The following is a 14,419-nucleotide window of genomic DNA, read 5'->3' as shown; positions in this document are numbered from 1 at the left end:
TTTTCCGGTGACCAAAACGGGACTTCCCATATATAAATATTTTCCTCCGGACCATTCCGGAACTCCTCGTGACGTCCGGGATCTCATCCGGGACTCCGAACAACATTCGGTAACCACGTACATACTTTCCCTATAACCCTAGCGTCATCGAATCTTAAGTGTGTAGACCCTACGGGTTCGGGAACCATGCAGACATGACGAGACAACTCTCCGGCCAATAACCAACAGCGGGATCTGGATACCCATGTTGGCTCCCACATGTTCCACGATGATCTCATCGGATGAAGCACGATGTCAAGGATTCAATCAATCCGGTATACAATTCCCTTTGTCTATCGGTATGATACTTGCCCGAGATTAGATCGTCGGTATCCCGATACCTCGTTCAATCTCGTTACTGACAAGTCTCTTTACTCATTCCGTAATACATCATCCCGTGATAAACTCCTTGGTCACATTGTGCACATTATGATGATGTCCTACCGAGTGGGCCCAGAGATACCTCTCTGTTACACGGAGTGACAAATCCCAGTCTCGATTCGTGCCAACCCAACAGACACTTTCGGAGATACCCGCAGTGCACCTTTATAGCCACCCAGTTACGTTGTGACGTTTGGTACACCCAAAGCATTCCTACAGTATCCGGGAGTTGCACAATCTCATGGTCTAAGGAAATGATACTTGACATTAGAAAAGCTTTAGCATATGAACTATACGATCTTGTGCTAGGCTTAGGATTGGGTCTTGTCCATCACATCATTCTCCTAATGATGTGATCCCGTTAGCAATGACATCCAATGTCCATGGTCAGGAAACCATGACCATCTATTGATCAACGAGCTAGTCAACTAGAGGCTTACTAGGGACATGTTGTGGTCTATGTATTCACACATGTATTACGGTTTCCGGTTAATACAATTATAGCATGAACAATAGACAAGTATCCTGAACAAGGAAATACAATAATAACCATTTTATTATTGCCTCTAGGGCATATTTCCAACAGTCTCCCACTTGCACTAGAGTCAATAATCTAGTTCACATCACTATGTGATTGTAGTGAATCCAACACCCATGGGGTGTGTTCATATCTTGCTTGTGAGAGAGGTTTATCAGTCAATGGGTCTGAACCTTTCAGATCCATGTGTGCTTTACAAATCTCTATGTCATCTTGTATATGCAGCTACCACGCACTACTTGGGGCTATTCCAAATAACCGCTCTACTATATGAATCCGATTTACTCCTCAGAGTCATCCGGATTAGTGTCAAAGTTTGCATCGACTTAACCCTTTACGACGAACTCTTTTACCACCTCCATAATCGAGAAAATTCCTTAGTCCACTAGTTACTAAGGATAAGTTCGACCGCTGTCATGTGATCCATTCCTGGATTACTCCTGTACCCCTTGACTTACTCATGGCAAGGCACACTTCAGGTGCGGTACACAACATAGCATACTGTAGAGCCTACGTCTAAAGCATAGGGGACGACCTTCGTCCTTTCTCTCTTCTGCCGTGGTCAGGTCTTGAGTCTTACTCAATGCTCACACCTTGTAACACAGCCAACAACTCCTTCTTTGCTGATCTATTTGAACTCCTTGAAAATGTTGTCACGGTATGTATTCATTTGAAAGTACTATTAAGAATTTTTGATCTATCCTTATAGATCTTGATGCTCAATGTTCAAGTAGCTTAATCCAGATTTTCCATTGAAAAACACTTTTCAAACAACCCTGCATGCTTTCCAGAAATTCTACATCATTTTTGATCAACAATATGTTAACAACATATACTCATCAAAATTCTGTAGTGCTCCCACTCACTTCTTTGGAAATACAAGTTGTATAAACCCAAAATCTTTGATCATCTTCAAAGCGTACATTCCAACTCCGAGATGCTTACTCCAGTCCTAGAAGGATTGCTGGAGCTGCATACTTATTAGCATCTTTCAGGATTGACAAAACCTTCCGGTTGTATCACATACAACCTTTCCTCAAGAAAAACATCGAGGAAACAATTTTTTGACATCCTATCTGCAAGATTTCATAAATAATGCAGTAAATGCTAACATAATTCCAACAGACTCTTAGCGTTGCTACGAGTGAGAAAGTCTCATCATAGTCAACTCCTTTGAACTTGTCAGAAAACATCTTAACGACAAGTCGAGCTTTCTTAATGGTGACACTTACCATCATTGTCCGTCTTCCTTTTAAAATCCATCTGCACCCAACAGCCTTACGACCATCAAGTAGTTCTTCCAAAGTCTATACTTTTTTTATACATGGATCCTTTCTCGGATTTTATGGCCTCGAGCCATTCGTAGGAATCTGGGCCCATCATCGCTTCTCCATAGCTCGTAAGTTCATTGTTGTCTAGCAACATGACTTCCAAGACAGGATTACGTACCACTCTGAAGTAGTACACATCCTTGTCGACCTATGAGGTTTGGTAGTGACTTGATCCGAAGTTTCATGATCATTATCATAAGCTTCCACTTCAATTGGTGTAGGTGCCACAGGAACAACTTCATGTGCCCTGCTACACACTAGTTGAAGTGGTTCAATAACCTCATCAAGTCTCCACCCTCCTCCCACTCAATTCTTTCGAGAGAAACTTTTCCTCGAGAAAGGACCCGTTTCTAGAAACAATCACTTTTGCTTTCGGATCTGAAATAGGAGGTATACCCAACTATTTTTGGGTATTCTATGAAGATGCATTTATTCGCTTTGGGTTCGAGCTTATCAGCCTGAAACTCTTTCACATAAGCGTCGCGGCCCCACCTTTTAAGAAACGACAGCTCAGGTTTCTCTAAACCATAGTTCATACGGTGTCGTCTCAACGGAATTGTGTGGTGCCCTATTTAAAGTGAGTGCGGTTGTCTCTAATGCCTAACCCATAAACGATAGTGGTAATTCGATAAGAGACATCATGGTATGCACCATATCCAATAGGGTGCAGTTATGATGTTCGGACACACCATCACACTATGTGTCCAGGCGGTATTAGTTGTGAAACAATTTCCACAATGTCTTAATTGTGTGCCAAACTCGTAACTCAGATATTCATCTCTATGATCATATCATAGACATTTTATCATCTTGTCACGACGATCTTCAACTTCACTCTGAAATTACTTAAACCTTTCAATAATTCAGACTTGTGTTTCATCAAGTAAATATACTCAGCATCTACTCAAATCATCTGTGAAGTAAGAACATAACGATATCCACTGCGTGCCTCAGCACTCATTGGACTGCACACATCAAAATGTATTACTTCCAACAAGTTGCTTTCTTGTTCCATCTTATTGAAAACGAGGTCTTTCAGTCATCTTGCCCATGTGGTATGATTTGCATGTCTCAAGTGATTCAAAATCAAGTGAGTCCAAACGATCCATCTGTATGGAGTTTCTTCATGCATATCTACCAATAGACATGGTTCGCATGTCTCAATCTTTTCAAAAACGAGTGAGTCCAAAGATCCATCAACATGGAGCTTCTTCATGCGTTTTATACCAACATGACTCAAATGGCAGTGCCACAAGTACGTGGTACTATCATTACTATCTTATATCTTTTGGCATGAACATGTGTATCACTACGATCGAGATTCAATAAACCATTCATTTTAGGTGCAAGACCATTGAAGGTATTATTCAAATAAACAGAGTAACCATTATTCTCCTTAAATGAATAACTGTGGCGATAAACATAATCCAATCATGTCTATGCTCAATGCAAACACCAAATAACAATTATTTTGGTTTAACACCAATCCCGATGGTAGAGGGAGCGTGCGATGTTTGATCACATCAACCTTGGAAACACTTCCAACATATCATCATCTCACCTTTAGCTAGTCTCCGTAGCCTTTTATTACGAGTTACTAACACTTAGCAACCAAACCGGTATATATTACCCTGGTGCTACTAGGAGTACTAGTAAAGTACACAATAATATAATGTATATTCAAAATACTTCTGTCGACCTTGCCAGCCTTCTCATTTACCAAGTATCTAGGGTAGTTCTACTTTACTGACCGTTCCCCTCATTATAGAAGCACTGAGTCTCGGGTTTGGTTTAACCTTGGGTTTCTTCACTAGAGCAGCAACTGATTTGCCGTCTCATGAAGTATCCCTTCTTTCCCTTGCCCTTCTTGAAACTAGTGGTTTAACCATCAACAATTGATGCTCCTACTTGATTTCTACTTTCGTGGTGTCAAACATCACGAGTTGCTCAAGGATCATCATGTCTATCCGTGATATGTTATAGTTCATCACTAAGCTCTAATAGCTTGGTGGCAGTGACTATGGAGAACTATCACTATCTCATCTGGAAGATTAACTCCCACTTGATTCAAGCGATTGCAGTACTCAGACAATCTGAGCACATGCTCAACGATTGAGTTTTTCTCCCTTAGTTTGCAGGCTTAAGAAACTTGTCAGAGGTCTCATACCTCTTGACGTGGGCACTAGTCTGAAATTCCAATTTCAGTCTTTGGAACATCTCATATGTTCTGCGACGTTTCAAAAACGTCTTTGGTGCCACAATTCTAAACTTTTAGTATTGCGCACTGAACTATCACGTAGTCATCAAAACGTGTATGTCAGATGTTTCCCAACATCTACAGACGACGCTCGAGGTTCAATGCACTGAGTGGTGCATTAAGGACATAGCCCTTCTGTGCAGCAATGAGGACAATCCTCAGTTCACGGACCTAGTTCGCATAATTGCTACTATCAACTCTCAACTAAATTTTCTCTAGGAACATATCTAAAACGGGTAGAACCAAAGCGTGAGCTACGACATAATTTTCAAAGACCTTTTGACTATGTTCATGATAATTAAGTTCATCTAATCAAATTATTCAATGAACTCCCACTTAGATAGACATCCCTCTAGTCATCTAAGTGATACATGATCCGAGTTAACTAGGCCATGTCCGATCATCACGTGAGACGGACTAGTCATCATCGGTGAACATCTTCATGTTGATCGTATCCACTATACGACTCATGTTCGACCTTTCGGTCTTCCGTGTTCCGAGGCCATGTCTATACATGCTAGGCTCGTCAAGTCAACCTAAGTGTTTCACATGTGTAAATCTGGCTTACACCCGTTGTCGGCGTCAAAACCGGAGGATCTCGGGTAGGGGGTCCCGAACTGTGCGTCTAGGTTGGATGGTAACAGGAGGCAGGGGACACGATGTTTTACCAAGGTTCGGGCCCTCTTGATGGAGGTAAAACCCTACGTCCTGCTTGACTAATATTGATGATATGGGTAGTACAAGAGTAGATCTACCACGAGATCAGAGAGGCTAAACCCTAAAAGCTAGCCTATGGTATGATTGTTGTTCGTCCTATGGACTAAAACCCTCCGGTTTATATAGACACTGGAGAGGGCTAGGGTTACACAGAGTCGGTTACAATGGTAGGAGATCTACATATCCGTATCGCCAAGCTTGCCTTCCACGCCAAGGAAAGTCCCTTCCGGACACGGGACGAAGTCTTCAATCTTGTATCTTCATAGTTTGGGAGTCCGGCCGAAGGTATAGTCCGGCTATCCGGACACCCCCTAATCCAAGACTCCCTCAGTAGCCCCCGAACCAGGCTTCAATGATGATGAGTCCAGCATGCAAATTGTCTTCGGCATTGCAAGGCGGGTTCTTCTCCAAATTCCGTGTACCTGTTGAACAGAGTCCGGTTTCTTGTAAATGTAGTGCTCCTTGGCTTCTATGCCCAATAATGGCCGTTTTCCACATGTCAAACGAATACGAAAAGTTAGGGTGTTTTTTATATTTACACCCCTAGCCGCATGAATGAGCCGCCTATTTAAGGGGACGAGGATTTAGATCCAAACCACACCTTCTCCCTTCCGCGAGTTTTCATCAAAGCGTATCCGACAAAGGTCCATTCCATCATGGCCGGCCGTCGCAGCTTCTCCTCTCGCCCTTCCAGCCCTCAGCCTGAGATTGGAAGAGGTGCTCCATCCCGCACAGAGAGCTAGTGACGCTCCAGACCAAGGGATTTCTCCCCCCGGCCTATATGGTCCCGGTTTGAGCCGGACTTGCCACCTATAATGGCGGAGAGCAAGCGGAGAGCGCCCCCAATCCCTCCAAAGGAGAGCGGGTATGCCTTGCCCCTTACTTAATAAGAGGGCTCGGATTTCCAATTCATCCGTTTCTTTGGGGGCTTCTGGAGTTCTATGGCCTCCAGCTGCACAACCTCACGCCTGCCTCCATATTGCACATCGCGGGCTTCGTAGCCCTTTGCGAGCTGTTCTTGGGCTGCGAGGCTCATTTTGCGCTGTGGAAAAGGCTATTCTGCCTTGTGCCCTGCTCTAAGGAGGGGTCAATATATCAAGTGGGCGGAGCCGAAGTGTGGCGCATCGCCAGGACCGGATATCTATCCGGAACCCCAAAGAAGGCGTCCGAAGACTGGCCTTCAGAATGGTTTTATATAGAGGACGTCCCGCTGCCGGATCCTATCCGGATCGGCCTCCCTGAGTTCGACAGTGCTCCCCTAAAGAAGCGCCTAAGCTGGCGTCCACGGAGCCCTCATAGGGAAAGTGACAGGGATGTTATTTACCTGATGGGCCGGATAAGATTGTTAGCTCATTCCGGACTGACCATGATCGGGGTCATGGCCGCATGCATCATGCGAGGGGTGCAGCCGCTTCAGTATAGAGGCCGCCCCATGTGGGACTTCAACGGGGAGGACGACGCCACCCGCTACGGTCGTAAGGGGCCGGATTCGGCTGCCGCTCTAATAAAGACCTTGTCCGCTTTGTACAAGGGAGAAGAGGAGGAATTTCTCCGCGTCAACCCACGGGGTGGATTTTCTATGTACAATCCCCCAAGTTGGGTAAGTGGTCACTTTTACTTGCCCATCTGTTTTATATTCCGATTTGTTAAATTTTCAGTCTAACGACTTCATCGCAGGAACTGCGCCAGGCTGTTAAAGAAATAAACAGCCCTCCTCCACAACCCGAGGATCCGGGACGGTCCCTCGACCCGGCCTCTCAAGAGGATCGGGACTTATCTGTGGAGCTGATTGATGGAGTGTTCCATCAATTGAGCAAGGACAACGCCTTGGTGGCCATTACGGTCGATTACCCAGGGCTAAAGCCTCACAGGTAACTAAGACCGAAGTCCCAGCACTTTGAAAAGGGATCTATCCTCGCGTGTTTTCGATTGCCGTATGACAACCATGTTTTGCAGGGGAGGTCCTTGAGACGGAGGCCGAGCCTGCGGTGACTAGCCAACGAGGGGCGGCAAGGCCCCGTGAGCTGAAAAGAAGTGCGGTCCGGACTGAGGCACCGGCGCAAAGGTATAGCGTGCCACCTTATTCCTAGGTGTTATTCCTTCGAGGCATATTAATGCTCGTGCTCTCTTCAGGACGAAGAGACCTCGCCGGACTATATCCGGAGAGGCTGCCAATCGCGCCTCCACCAACCAGGCTCCAAAGCCTGGTCCGGAAGCGGAGGCGAACACGAGGCGCGCACCGGACGCTCCTCCAACGGAGGATGCGGACAGGCTATCTGCCACCAATTCCGAGGTGGAGAGTGCCATGAACCACAGGCGTCGCTGGACAGTTCTTCGCGACGCTTGTTTCTCCCAAGAGGCATTGGATGCCTTCAACTCGAGAGACGCGTACCTTCGTGCCGCTCAAAATGGTCTAGCCAGAGCCACGGAGCAGTATGTGAAAGACATACGGGTAAGAAAATTTTGGTAATTATATATATACCAGTAGCCCCCGAGACTTGAAACAGTTAGAATAACTGTTTTAAGGATCATTTGTTATGCAGGTTCTTACAGAAAAGAATACCCTACTGTCCCAGGAGCTGGAAGAGTGCAAAGCCCAACTTGAGGCCGCACTAGCCGCGGCAGGGGAGCCCAAGGAGACCCCCTCTGGTAATATACGCTTCGAAAGATAAGTATTTTGCAAAGTGCGGCGTGGGTGCAAATCTGACAAATGAAATTGCAGATGGTGCCGGATTAAATCCGGAAGTGCAACAACTCCAACGCCAGCTAAAGGCTGGTGAGAGCGTGCTGACAAAGGTGAGGCGGGAGAAGAACGATCTCCAAGATGCCAACACCAAGCTGGGCGTTGAACTGAAGGACGTTCGTGCCCAGCTGTTGGACTCCGTGAAGGAGAATCAGCGGCTTCGACGCGGCATATATAGTAAGTGCTTAAACGAACTTTGAAAAAAGAGTTCGGCGAGGAAGTCGACTAACAGAGTAATGTCTGTAGGTATGCTGACAGGTCGTCCTGCAGAGGAAATGCCCGGTTCTACGGGTGACCTTCTTCCCGAGCTCTCATGACTGCACGAGCGAGTTCGGCAGGTGATGCAAGGCGTCGCCCAGGCCTTGTGGCCATCCGTCTCCATGCCCGAAGGCCTTGGAGAGCTTGTAGAGAAGCTGAAGGGAGCGCGGCGGCGCTTCCGATTGTGGAAGATGTCGGCCTGCCGTCAAGGCGCCAGGGAGGCCTGGGCCATGGTGAACACGCGGTACACGAAGGCTGACCCAAACCACATGGCCGAGGTCGGACCCGTAGGGCCCAATGGGAAGGAGATCCCTCTGTGAGCTTAGTATACGGCCAAGTAGAGTTGGCCGCAAAGTATTCCCAATAGGACTGTAAACTAGACAGCCTGTTAGATGGTATTGAAGAGGAATACAATCAGTCAGATTGACTATGTAATTTTAATTGACATGTGTAATGCCTTTTAGCCGGATTGTAGATTGTTTGTCATGGCCGACCTTTTCGCTTCAACCTCGGGACCTGACGGTCCGGAGTGTGTCCGAATACCCTCGTGGTTATATAAGAACCGGGGTATGCATGAAGACCAGGCGTAGGGGCCATTAGTGCTTGAACAGACAAGTGCCCAACTAGTTGTGTTATATTACATGGTTAGTAAGAAACATCTTCCAGGGAGAATAGTTCCGTTAGGGGTTCCTTTCCCTGGGAGGCATGCCCTAAAGTGCATGTCCATTCTGCGAAAAGAGGCGCAAGAAAAACATCTGGGGGCGTATAGATAAAAAAAGATCATCTTTAGTTCACTGACCGGATATTCCCTTAAGAACGCTAGCTTTCGGCTTCACCCAGTCTGAGGTACACATCCGGCTGACCCGGCAGTAACAATCGCAGAGGTGCTCCCTTTACCACCTAGCCGAACAATCGGGAACGTAGGGGTAAGCACAGGAGCCAGGCAACCTATCTTGGCCAAAACTTAAGTCATATCGATGCATATCATGGCGAATCAAAGTTACATGCGGAAGTGTGACACATGTGTTGGGCATGAAGCCTGTATAAATAAGCTTCTGATTAAAGAAGCCCCCAGGTTTAATGAGCGCAAATAGCGCGTCATTTTATGAGCCTTTAAAGGCTATAAGAGAGAGAGGAGAAGGAGACAAATGTAAGACAGAAAGTATGTAAAAAATGGATAGAGGAAGGAGATGAACACAGAGTCCGGCGCTAGGCATAGAATCTTCAGAGACGGGCTGCGTTCCATGGGTTCGGCTCGAGTCGGTTATCCGATGCATCTCGCAGGTGGTACGCTCCACCAGTCAGGACTTGGTCAATTATGAAGGGACCTTCCACTTGGGCTTGAGTTTGTCCTTTTTCTTGTCCGGCAGGCGTAGAACTAATTCGCCAACGTTGTAATTTTTGGCCCGTACTTCTCTGCTTTGGTATCTTCGAGCCTGTTGTTGATAGAATGCGGAACGGGCTTTTGCCATGTCTCGCTCTTCCTCCAGGGCGTCCAAACTATCCTGCCAATCGAGCTCGGCTTCTCTTTCTTCGTACATGCACACTCGAGGTGAGTCATGAATTATGTCGCAGGGCAAAACTGCCTCTGCGCCGTACACCATGAAGAATGGTGTGTATGTGGTGGTGCGATTCAGCGTGGTCCGCAGCCCCCAGAGTATGGAGTCGAGCTCCTCTAACCAGTGCGTATTAGATTCCTTGAGGGACCGCACTAATCTGGGTTTGATGCCGCTCATGATAAGACCATTTGCACGTTCGACCTGGCCGTTGGTTTGTGGGTGATAGACGGAAGCATAATCGAGCTTGATGCCCATGTTTTTGCACCAGAGTTTTACCTCATCAGCCGTAAAGTTCGTGCCGTAATCAGTGATGATGTTGTGGGGGATGCCGTAATGGTGTACAACCCCGGATATAAAGTCTATCACCGGTCCGGATTCGGCCGTCTTAACAGGCTTGGCTTCTATCCATTTGGTGAACTTATCCACCATGACCAGTAAGTATTTTTTCTTGTGGGTTCCGCCTTTAAGGAGTCCAACCATGTCAAGCCCCCAGACCGCGAAGGGCCAGGTGATGGGGATAGTTTGGAGGGCGATGGGTGGCATATGGCTTTGGTTTGCAAAAAGCTGGCAACCGACGCATCGTTGGACTAAGTCCTGGGCGTCTGCCCGGGCCGTCGGCCAATAAAAGCCTGTACGGAAGGCCTTGCTTACAAGGGACCAAGCTGCAGCGTGATGTCCACCGAGTCCCGCATGAATTTCAGCCAGGAGGTTCCGCCCTTCCTCTTCGGAGATGCACCTTTGAAGGACTCCGGTAGTGCTTTTCTTATAAAGCTCTCCCTCATGGACTTTATAGGCTTTAGATCGCCGCACTATGCAGCGTGCCTCATTTTGGTCCTTAGGGAGTTCCTGCCTGGTAAGGTAGGCGAGGAATGGTTCCGTCCACGGGGTGATGACGGCCATTATTACGTGGGCTGAAGGTGTTATTTCATTGGCAGAGCCTCCAATTATGTCAGAGTGTTCGGTGTCGGGAAGTGCGGTTGGGTCCGGGCTGTTATTGCCAGGTTCCCCTTCCCATACTACGGACGGCTTGAACAGCCTTTCCAAGAAGATGTTGGGGGGGGGACTACATCGCGTTTTGCGCCGATGCGTGCCAGGACATCTGTCGCCTGATTATTTTCCCGGGCTATATGGTGAAATTCGAGGCCTTCGAACCGAGCTGACATTTTTAGGACGGCGTTGTGATAAGCTGCCATTTTTGGATCCTTGGCATCAAAGTCTCCATTTATTTGGGATATTGCAAGGTTTGAGTCCCCGCGCACCTCTAGGCGTTGAATGCCCATGGATACTGCCATCCGGAGACCATGTAAAAGGGCCTCATATTCGGCTGCGTTGTTGGAGTCTGTGTACATTATCTAGAGTACATATTGAACTGTGTCTCCTGTGGGGGACGTCAAAATGACGCCAGCCCCTAGACCGGCCAACATTTTGGAGCCGTCGAAGTGCATGACCCAGTTTGAATATGTGCCGTTGCAATCCAGCCCGTCGCGTCGCGGTTGTTTATAATATCGTTAAGTGGCACTTCCGAGGCTACTGTTATTGAACACTCTTGAAAGTAGTGTCGCAGCTTCCGGGATGCCATAAATACTGCGTACGCAATCTTTTGATAATGCGGGTACCGTGACTTGCACGGAGTAAGGACAGTGGACACATAATAGACCGGCTTTTGAAGGGGGAATTTGTGTCCGTCCGTTTCTTGTTCGACGATGAGGACTGCACTTACGACCTGATGGGTTGCTGCAATGTATAATAGCATTGGTTCGCCAATGTTTGGCGCGGCCAGGACTGGGTTTGTTGCCAAGATGGCTTTTATTTCGTTGAGTCCGGCCGTGGCTGCATCCGTCCACTCAAAGTGTTCGGTGCGCCGAAGGAGGCGGTAAAGGGGTAGGGCCTTTTCTCCTAAGCGGGAGATAAAGCAGCTTAGAGCTGCCACGCATCTGGTTAATTTTTGTATTTGTTTGAGGTCCTTTGGGATATCCAATTGTGACAGAGCTCTACTCTTGGCTGGATTTGCTTCAATTCCTCTACCGGATACAATGAAGCCCAAGAGCTTTCCGGCTGGAACGCTGAAAACGCATTTTTCTGGGTTGAGCTTGATGTTGTATGTTCGGAGGTTATCGAATGTTAGCCTCAAGTCGTCTACTAGAGATTCGACATGTCTTGTTTTAACGACCACATCATCTACGTATGCCTCCACTGTTTTGCCGATCTGGTTTGCCAGATATGTCTGAATCATGCGCTGATATGTTGCGCCGGCGTTTTTGAGCCCGAAGGGCATTGTGTTGAAGCAGAATGGGCCGTATGGTGTGATGAATGTCGTTGCGGCTTGGTCTGACTCTGCTATCTTTATTTGATGGTAGCCGGAGTATGCGTCGAGTAAACACAATGAATCGTGTCGTGCGGTAGCGTCGATAATTTGATCAATGCAGGGGAGAGGGAAGGGATCCTTTGGGCAAGCCTTGTTAAGGTCTTTGAAATCAAAGCACAGGCACCAGGATTTGTCCTTCTTTGGTACCATCACTAGGTTTGCTAGCCAGTCCGGATGTTTTATATCTTTGATGAATCCGGCCTCCAATAGCTTGGCTAGTTCCTCTCCCATGGCATGTCTCTTAGGTTCAGAAAAACGCCGAAGAGCCTGTTTGACTGGCTTGAATCCTTTTAGAATATTTAAGCTATGTTCGGCCAGCCTGCGTGGGATTCCTAGCATGCCTGAAGGGTGCCAGGCGAAAATGTCCCAGTTCTCTCGTAGGAACTCCCGCAGTGCGGCGTCTACATCAGGGTTTAACTGTGCCCCGATGGAAGCTGTTTTATTGGGGTCCGTTGGATGGACCTGGAATTTGACTATTTCGTCCGCCGGTTTAAAGGAGGTGGACTTGGATCTTTTATCGAGTATCACATCGTCCCTATTCACCATGGAGCGCAGCGCAGTCAGTTCCTCAGCCGCTAGGGCTTCGGATAGCGCCTCGAGGGCCAGTGCGGCTGTCTTGTTTTCGGCGCGGAGTGCTATGTCCGGATCACTAACGAGAGTGATGATTCCGTTAGGCCCGGGCATCTTGAGCTTCATGTACCCATAACGGGGTATTGCTTGGAAGACTGTAAACGCTTTCTGCCCTAGCAAAGCGTGATATCCGCTACTGAACGGGGCCACCTGGAACGTGACCTCTTCGGACCTGTAATTATCTGGCGTGCCGAACACCACATCTAGTGTGATTTTTCCTGTACAGCGCGCTTCCCGACTGCGGATTATTCCTCTAAAGGGTGTGCAGCTTCGCTCAATGCGGTTCCAGTCTATTTCCATTTTTGAAGGGTTTCCTCATAAATGAGGTTCAATCCACTGCCACCATCCATGAGTACCTTGGTAAGACGAAAGTCGTCCACTATTGGACTGAGGACCAATGCAGCTGGTGCTCGGGCTGTTCGGAATTTAGGTTCATCACTGGCGTTAAAAGTAATAGCCGTGTCACTCCATGGGTTTACTGTTGCTACTTGGTAGACTTCGGCAAGGCCGCGGAGTGTTGTTTTTCGCATATTATTTGATGCGAAAGTCTTGAAGACTGTTAATACCGTACTGGTTTCTCTGGGGTGGCTTTCTTTGGCTTCTGGAATTAGAAGATCTTCGCCAATTTTTGCCACCTGCCGGAGTATCCAACATGCTCTAAGGCTGTGAGTTGGTGTGGCACCCTCTGCACTGTGAATTTTACAGGGTCCATCAAGCCATCCTTCCAGTACGGTTTCGTTCCCTGTAGAGGGCTTTTGCTTTTTAGTATTGAACCCGGGTGTCTGACGATGATGCACCCTTTTATTTCGCACCGGGTTTCTATTCAAGGCCGGATTGTCCCAAAATTTGTTTCGGTTTTCCAGGCATTTTCCATCGCACAGTACTTTCTTACTATGGATGCCAAGTCAGCAAAGCGTGTAATATCAGGGTGACTTATGGCGTTGAGGATTCCCTTGTCCGTGCAATTATTGCAGAAGAATGAAATTGTGTCTTCCTCACGGCAGTCCTTTATCCTGTTCATAACCAGGAGGAATCTGGCCTAGTAATGATGTACTGTTTCTTCGGGCTCTTGCCTAATTTGGGATAGATCACTTACGTACGGGTGGGTGGGCGGAATCAAATCCGAAACCTCACCCAATCTGAGACCCAGGGGCCAAGGAGTTTCCGAACTCGGAAGTTTGGATTCTTGGATGCTGTCCAATGAATCTAGCCCGTCACCTGACTTTAAGTTCAGGTCTTGAGTGATGTCCTCCCCTCCGCGGGTATCCGACTTGGAGGGATCGGGAATCCGGACATATTTAGTCCTTGAGATAGATGAAGGGTCGCCGCACTGTCCCTCTACCACGGCAACGTGATGGGTGACCTGGGGGGAGTTAATCTCTCTCAGATCGGGTTTAGACCCAATCTGGTCGTAATCCGTAGCGACTCCCAGGGTGGCGAAGCGATCCAAGAGCTTGTTTAGGGAAGAGAGCTCCATTGGATCTAGCTGCTCGGCGAATTCCAAGCTGACGTGAAGATTGCTTTTGATGACCCGAGAGGTCATCACCGGCGCAGCAGCCGAACGGGTGGTCATAAGGAAACCACCTAGCCTGAGAGTCTGG

This window comes from Triticum urartu, chromosome 2, assembly GCF_003073215.2.
Source record: "Triticum urartu cultivar G1812 chromosome 2, Tu2.1, whole genome shotgun sequence".
NCBI lineage: Eukaryota > Viridiplantae > Streptophyta > Magnoliopsida > Poales > Poaceae > Triticum > Triticum urartu.
Note: the sequence above shows the minus strand (reverse complement) of the source record.